Source organism: Peromyscus leucopus, chromosome 6 (genome assembly GCF_004664715.2).
Source record: "Peromyscus leucopus breed LL Stock chromosome 6, UCI_PerLeu_2.1, whole genome shotgun sequence".
Taxonomy (NCBI): Eukaryota; Metazoa; Chordata; class Mammalia; order Rodentia; family Cricetidae; genus Peromyscus; species Peromyscus leucopus.
The window spans coordinates 55,913,121-55,921,519 of NC_051068.1; the positions used below are offsets into that span (position 1 = coordinate 55,913,121).

General features: G+C 41.9%; 1 pseudogene; it reads right to left on the reverse strand.

The window, feature by feature from the left end:
• Window positions 1–466: 466 nt before the first annotated feature.
• LOC114700471 lies at window positions 467–1,590 on the reverse strand (annotated as a pseudogene).
• Window positions 1,591–8,399: the final 6,809 nt, after the last annotated feature.

Consider the following 8,399-nt stretch of genomic DNA (forward strand, 5'->3'; position numbering starts at 1 on the left):
TACACTTTAAAAACACCTCATACAATCCAAGACCAAGTCTGAGAATTCTTGAAGATTTGGCACACATAGGACTACTTTTTGCACTAATATGCTCAAACAACTCAGTTTCAACCAAAAGTGTTGGGAATGCTGGACTGAGCATGTTCAGCGAGTGTCTCCCTGGTTGGTGGCCATGTTGACCATCTATCTGTCTACAAGAGGTTCTGCTACGCTTAGAACAAACCACTACCAAATTTCACTTTCCCTAGTCATCACAACCAGAAACCTGCACACAGTGACCTTTCATGCTTGCAGAAGCCACTGGCAGCCAACTCTGTTAACTGAACTGAGCACCTGGCTTCCAAGGAGCATTCCTGAAAAATCCTGACAGACTTCAGACAAATTACCTAACCTTCGGGCATCATCCCACAGGCAGACTCTTGGTTCAGAATTTTTTTTCGTTTTGCTTCCTTCTTTCCTTTCTTTCTTTTAAGTCTACTCAACCCAAAACAATTTCCTCCAACTTAACTGAGGGGGCTGACCATGCCCACTACCAAGGCCACCTCTGAACTGGAATTCAGTTGCTAAGCCAGCTCCAGCCTGTGCTTTCCTGACAATACCAGAGCACACAGCGCTTCTCCTGTGGCAGTCTCTGTCCACTTCCCCACTTCCTCTCTTGTGAATCTTGCAGGTTGCTCACCCACCGGACCTTTGCACAGAGGTCTGCCAGTCTCAGGACAGCTGTGGCACAGAATGGCAGCCATGATCTCCCGAGGTAGGTGACAGTAACCTCAGAGATGCTGAATACCCTTGTTAGTAAGGAACCAGTAGAAATGTCTCCAGGCAAACTGCTCCTTCACATAGTCGCAAGACTTGAGAGACTACACGGCCTTCTTTTCATGAAGGTTGGGTGCATTCTTGTCGGCCAGCTCAGGGTGTTTGGGCATATGGGCATTTTTCTCAGCAACCATCACTTCCTTCTTAAACAGGAGTTCATAAATGGCAATCTGGTCCTTCTTAGGCATCAACATTGGTGGCTGCAGGGCCTGAGGAAAGGAGGGGCCTTTGTGCAGGTTTTGAACCATGACAAGCTTATGTGTGGTAATGACTCCTCTGCTTTACAAGCTGTCCACTTATGTTGTAACAGAATACCACAGACTAGGTGATTTACAAAGAACACTACCGATTATCTTGAGTCTGGACTGTCCAGCATCAGTGTCCTAGCATCTGTCTGGTCAGGGCCAAGTTGCTGAATCAAAGCATAGCAGGGGGGCATTATATGGCAAAAGTGGTCACTTCTGTAATAAAGCCACTCCTGTAAGAGCTGATATCATCCCATAATAACAGCATTAAACCACTTCTGAGGGCAAATGCCCATGTCTCCAAAGTGTCACCGTGGCATTTAAATTTCAACATGAGCTTTGGAGGGGACATTCAAACCATAGCACAGAGAACAGAAACTAAACAACACTAGCTCACTAATCGCCTACCATGGACATAAAGATCAGCTCAGAGGCTAACAAAATGAAGGCAATCTCAACGCCGGCAGTAATGGTGAGGATGCTGCCAATTCAGTAAACCATATAGGACTTGGCTAATTACCAAGTCAAGAGGAAGACTCTAAGAAGAATATTTTAATGTGGTATATACACAAAGGACTATCGCTTGTCCACCAAAAAAAAAAAGAATGAAAACTTTTGTCATTTGCAGAAATATGAATAGAACTGTAAGGACATCTAGTAGTGTAAGAAAGGGACAGAAAAACACGAGTCTATGTAGCACACCAATGATCTCAGCACTCAGGAGGCTGAGAAAGGAGGATTACAAGTGCAAGACCAGCCTAAGGTATATAGGTACATACACAGGCCTCGACGCCAGTTGAGCAATAGCTTGAGATCCTGTTTTGACAGAACAATGAAAACAAGAATATTGCATGTGAATTGCAAGTGAGTTACTGCTCATTTGTGGAAACTAAAAAGTCTCTAAATAGAAAGTAGAGTAAACTTCACTAGAAACTAAAAGGCGTGAAAAAGATGAAGAAAGATGGATAATGAACATGGACAATGTATAGTAGGGCAAGCAGAGTAGCCATAGCATACAACAACATATGCACTTCAAAGTAGCTAGAAATGTTTGAAGTTTTCTGATACATAAAAATGATAACATTCAAAAGCAGGTGTGCTGGTTCACCTGTAATCTCAGCACTTGGGAAGCTGAGGCAGGAGAACTTACCTGAGTTTAAGTCAGCATAGGCTGCAAAGTAAGCAACAGGCCCACCTAGGCTACAGAGTGCAATTCCTGTCTGTAAAAACTGGGGGAGGAGGGTAGAAAGATGGCTCAGTTGTTAAAAGCACACAGTGCTCCAGCAAGGAACCGAAGTTCAGTTTCCAGAAGCCAAGTTGGGCAGCTCACAATCGCCTGTAACTACAGCTCCAAGAGATCTGACGCTCTTTTCTAGACTCTATGAGCATCCACACTCACATGGACAAATACCCGCATGCATATTCGTGTGATTTAAAATAAAATAAGTCTTTTTTAAAAGGATAATGCTTCAGGTTAGATCTGTAACCTGGTGGTCAACTGGTTTCCTAGAATGCAAAGGTTTTGAGTTTATCCTGGAGAGATGGCTCAGTTGTTAAAAGCTAGGCTCACAACCAAAACTATAAGAGTTTATTCAGTTCTCTGCACTAGTGGGGGCAGAATATAAATGAGAACACTTGAGGAGATTGAAATGATAATTCCTGTGATCTTTATTTGATCAATACACATTCTATACATAGATCACATTTTAATACCATATCTTTTTAATAAGAATAAATAATACATCAACTGAGATCTTTAAAATTTATATTTTTAAATAAAGACTTGGCCACTGTGTCAGTCAGCTTTCTTTGATGGTGACAAATGCCTGACAGTAAACTTTTAAAGAAGTGCAGATGGAGCTGAGGAGATAGCTTCGGAAAAGTATTTGCATCTCAAACATGAAGCCTTGAGTTCAGATCCCCAGTGCTCACATAAAAGCTGGGCATGGTAGCATTCATCTATAACCCCAGCACTGGGAAGGTCAGGAACAGACAGCTCCCAAGGTCTTGACCGTCAGCCAGTCTAGTCTCATCACGGAGCTTCAGAGTTCAGGAGAGAGCTCACAAAGCATAAGGTGGAAAGTAACAGAGGAAGACATCCAAAGTCAGCCTCTGGCTTCCATATACACACGTGTGTGCATGCATCTGCGCACACACACACACACACACACACACACACACACACATACACACACACATTTAAAATATAAAATCAATAAAAATCAGTGAAAACAATCAGCCTGGTTTATTTTGTCTCACTATTCTGGAGATTATTATGATCACTTGGCCCATTATTTCAGGGTCTGCAATAAGGCAGCAAATCATTGTGGAAGCACCAGACAAAAGATACCATCAATGTCCAGGGAACAAAGAGACAGATGAGCTGGGGTCCCACTGTTCCCTACAAAGGCATAATTCCAGTGGCTCCAAATCTCCTACTAGGTGTCTACCTTCTAAAGGACCTCTCACTTCCTGGAATGCCTCAGGCCTGGAAGCAAACCTTTAACTAATAGGCCTAGGAGAGTATTCTACCTTTAAGCTGCATCTCAAAGTCAACCAAAATCATCAGGAGAGTAGCATCTTCCCAGCAAAGATTTCAAGCCCGCCGGGGAAGAGTCCAAACAATGAAGTAAGGAATGTTTGTTCTGCCTAACATGAGAGCTTCCCCAGCAATGACTTCTGACTTCCACAGCTGCTCTCCACGCTTCCTGGACTCTCCTTTTCCACTCAAGCGCCATCAGAGCTCCTCTTCCTTCAGCCTGCAGAAGAAAGGAGACTGACTGTGGTGGACACTGCTGTAGGGGTCACTCCCTGCTTGATTCGTCTCTGTGATCTGAGCCTCTGTTTTTATGGCTGAATTGAGTAGGTTGGAGAGAATCAGAGCAACAGATTCAAATGCTTGGCAAAGGCTCCTTGAGTCACAGTGCAGAGGAGGGTCAAACTAACCAGACCTTGGGGAAAAGTGGGTTGGTGGGTGTGGTGGTTTGAAAGAAATGGCCCCAGAGGGAGTGGCACTACTGGGAGGTGTGGCTTTGTTGGAGGAAGTGTGTCATTGTGTGTACACATATGCATGTCACAGTGGTGTGCAAGTGGAGCTCAGAAGACAGCTTTTGGAAGTTGTTTTTTTCCTTCTACCATGTGGGTTCTGGAGATATCTCGGACCACTTCCTGTGGCTTGCAAGCCAAGATGTAGGACACTCAGCTACTTCTCCAGCACCATGTCTGCCTGCACGCCACCATGTCATACCATAATGATAATGGACTAAACTTCTTAAAATGTAAGCCACCCCAATTAAATGTTGTCCTTTATAATCACTGTCATTGTCATGGTGTCTATTCACAACAATAGAATAGACAGTGGAATTTAGAGCACTACTCTACCTCTTGGAGGGTGTTCAGGTTCAACATCGAAGCCTAGGCTGCACTTCAACAAACTGTTTGGCATGCAAGCCCAATAGTACCAGGTCTTCAAATTTTTTCAAAAGATTATAAGGTGCATATATGTGTGTTTGCACTTCTGCCTGTTTGTGCGGGATACACACCTATGTATTTGTGCTTACATATGGATGCCAGAAGTCAATCTTAGGCATCATTCCTCAATCCACTGGTTTTGTTTAGTGATTATCATCGCCATCATCATCATTAATATTGCCTGTGTATTCGTGTGAGTTGGGGCATATGCATGCCATAGCACATGTGTCAAAGTCAGAAGACAACTTCCAGGAGTCAGTCCCTCCTTCCGCCATGGGATCAAACTCAGATCACCAAGCTTGGTGACAAGCACCTTTATCCACTAAGCCATCTCTCTGATAAGACCTTTTTTTTTTTTCTTTCTTTCTTTTTTTTTTTTTTTTTGAAACAGGGTCTCTAATTGGCCTGGAACACAAGTAGGTTAGGATGCAAGCCAGTGAGTCGCAGGGACCTGCCTGTCTCCACCTTCCCAGTGCGGGGCTTACAAATGCACACCACTTGCAGTTTTAAAATGCATGTTTTAGAATGCAGTTATCCAATTTCAAATTTTAGCACCATAACTAATTAAAATTTCAAGACAGAACCGTGAAGGCCAAAGAAAACATATCTGATGGCCCAAACTGGCCTTCAATCTACCAGTTGATATGCTGTGCGTTAGACAGCCCCTGGGAGTTTTCTGGTTCTTTGACAATGGAAAAAGAGTATGTGCCTTCATGTTCAGGAATTAATCTCTAAAATTTTAAGGGGTTGAGGCTGCAGCTCAGTGGTAGAGTACCTGCCTAGCACATGGTATCCTAGTAGAAAAAAAAAAAAAACATAAAGGGTAGCCAGCTGTTAAAGGTGCTTAATATCCAGAGCCTACATGGTAGGAGAAAAAAATTAATTTCCAAAAGCTGTCTTGTGAACTCCACTTGCTGCACACCACTGTGACGTGCATATGTGCACACACGTGCACATGCATGTATACACACACACACACACACACACACACACACACACACACACACACCAAATAAGTAAATTGTTAAGATAAAAGAAGAAAATATGGTGTTCTGGGCTCTGGAGCAGAGCAGAGGTAAATGTAAGTTTAAAACAATACATTGCTGAGTGGCTTTCAAATTTCATTACACAAATATTTGGGGTGCACAGTATTGAATCTCACTCTTATTCACCTTATAACACAACAGCACTTGAAACTGCTTAATAATGCTGCAAGACTAAAGTATCCTCAGAGTAAGTCAAATCATATTAAAGAGTGGTGGCATGTAAAAATTATATACAAATAGATTTTCCCAGTTATGAAATTTGGGAATAATGCAGTCTAATTTACTTTAAGGTCATAATCATTTATGATGTCTCATCAGCTTCTAGGTGAACTGGATAGTTCTAAACTCGTCTGTTCTCTGCAGTCAGCTGGCACTTCGGGCAGTCAGGAGCATCGCTCAGGATTTCTGTCTGTGCAGACCACTGGGTCTGAGGAGTCTGAGCTGGAAACTTTCTCCACTGTCTGTGGAGCAGGCTTGCCCAGACTTCACACAAGTCTCAGATCCAAAGGAGAGAAAGAGAGGGCCTGCCAAAGGGTTCATCTGGGTTACATGCTCAGCCCATGTCTCTACTTGAATTTGTGTCCTTTGATCTAAGTCAAGAACTTTGAGTGCCTGTTTTGTTTTGTTTTTTTAACTTAAAGCAACACTAGTCTATTATCTTATATTTGAAGAACAGAAATGTGGAAAAATATCTCATTGGGCTAAACTCACAGTGTTAACAGGGTTATATCTATTCTGGGGGTCCAATGGGGCCATCCGTGTCCTTGCTTTTTCTAGTATCTAGATGCTTGCTGGGTTTCCTTTCTTCTCCCCTTTTCTTTTCATTTCTTTTTAATTTTCGGTCCGTATATGAAGCAATAGGTTTCACTTTGACTACATTCGCCCTTTTCCCTGGACATCTGCTCCACAGGTGCCGACAGCAAGCCTTGCCTACCAGTATCATGGGAAGAGATATGTGGCTTTGAAGGCCACAGTGCTTAAGAGTAGTCTATCTTCATTTTTTTCTCAAATACCACAAACTAGATAATTTATGATGAACAAAAATTTATTGTCTTGTGGTTCTAAAAGCTGAAAGTTCCAAAATCAAAAGATTGAAATTGGCAAGGACCTTTTGCCCTTGTCAACTTGAGGCTAAAAGACAAAGAGAGATAGCTGAGAACAAGAGATGCTCAGACTCTGGCCCTTTATCTTCACCATTATTCACTCATTCAGGAGGATGGAGCCTCTATGACCTAAATTTTTCCCCTTAGGCTCCTCATCCAAACACCATAGCATTGGGAGACACATCCTAATTATAGCTGTAAGGGTCTCCTCTCTGGATTCCAAATGGGCCTGGGTCTCTATTTTGTTTGGATGCTTTCTCAATTTACCTCAAATGGAATTGTTTCTGAGCTGGTCTTAAGATATTGAGGTATCGCCAAGTGCCAACCTCCATCCCCTCCCCATCCTCCTCTTCCAATCCTCAAATGGCCCTCCTCCTTTATGAGCAGGAGCTGGTTCATAGATCAAGTCCTCTGTCTTCTGCTGTTCTGTGGCTTAGATACCTTAATCATTCTTCTAAGCACTGGCTCCATAGCTTTCAAGTGAGGCCCTCAAGAAGATTTCATTTACCTTGGATCAGAAGAAGGTCTAAGAGTCAAGCTCAGATCTTGAATTCTATGATTCATCATGAAACCAAGCAGGAAATATTCCTAGAGATTTTCTCTTCATCAGAAGCTGCTGGATAATGGGAGAGACTGAAGCAGAAATTTTCACAATAAGCTGATCACTCCTTCTTCTTTGGCATACATTCAGTTTAACCACATTAATATTTAATGTAATCTATATGCAACTATTTCACAAGTAGATTTTGTCCACTTGTGGAATTTGAGAAAAATATTGCAAAGGATTTTTTTTTTAACCTATAAAACAATCTAAGTGACTTTGAGTTGACATTATATGCATCCTCAGCTTGAAATGCTTGCATATAATATTGTAAGAGTCCCTTGGAAAGAAAACAAAAATGTTAACTCAGTCACCACTTTGCACAATGTTTAATTCTGTTTTCCAGCTTGTTCAAAATACTCTCTTGGGATAGCTGAGTCATTTTAAAAGTTACACTTAACTGGTCATAAGAAGGCGGTGACTAGCATATTATGTTTATAGCATATGCATCTAAACTTGTTTAAATATGAGTATTCATAAAAATAGAGAATTAGCTGGGAATTTAATGGTAAGTTTTTAAGCTAGGGATGAACATAAAATAAGCTTATCATTTCAGTTCAGCATGATTCACATCATTCACAAAGCACTGGGGGCACTGATTTTTTGCAAGTCAACAATTTTGTGAACTGGAGTCCTCTCTTTGTCTACCCACTAAGTGAAATATGGCAGAAATATGTTTACCTTTTGACACACACTATCACTAAGGTTTTTTTTTCCACCATACACTTGCATAGGTTTTGTCTGATTATAAAGACTCAATGGAGAATATCACTTCTTGAAAGTGAAGAAGAAGTACCCATAAATTAAGTGTTTCTGAGAAGGATGTCAGAACAGAAATCTGGGAATTTGGGAATAAGGATGACAGAGCTCATCCTCTGTCTGGGCACCACAGGCCAGAACGTGGAGAAAAGATTGAAAATGATACCACATCAGTAGTGGTAGTAGTAGTAGTAATAGTACCTCAGAGATCTCTGAGTGTGTCAAACAAAGAGAGGACCTGAAGAATCCAGACAGAGTTGTTATAATTGCTATCAGATGCTTTCAAAGCAGCATTGAAATCTGTCTCCTCCTTGACTGAGAAGCGCTGAGCATACTCACAAATGGAACGGACTGGCGG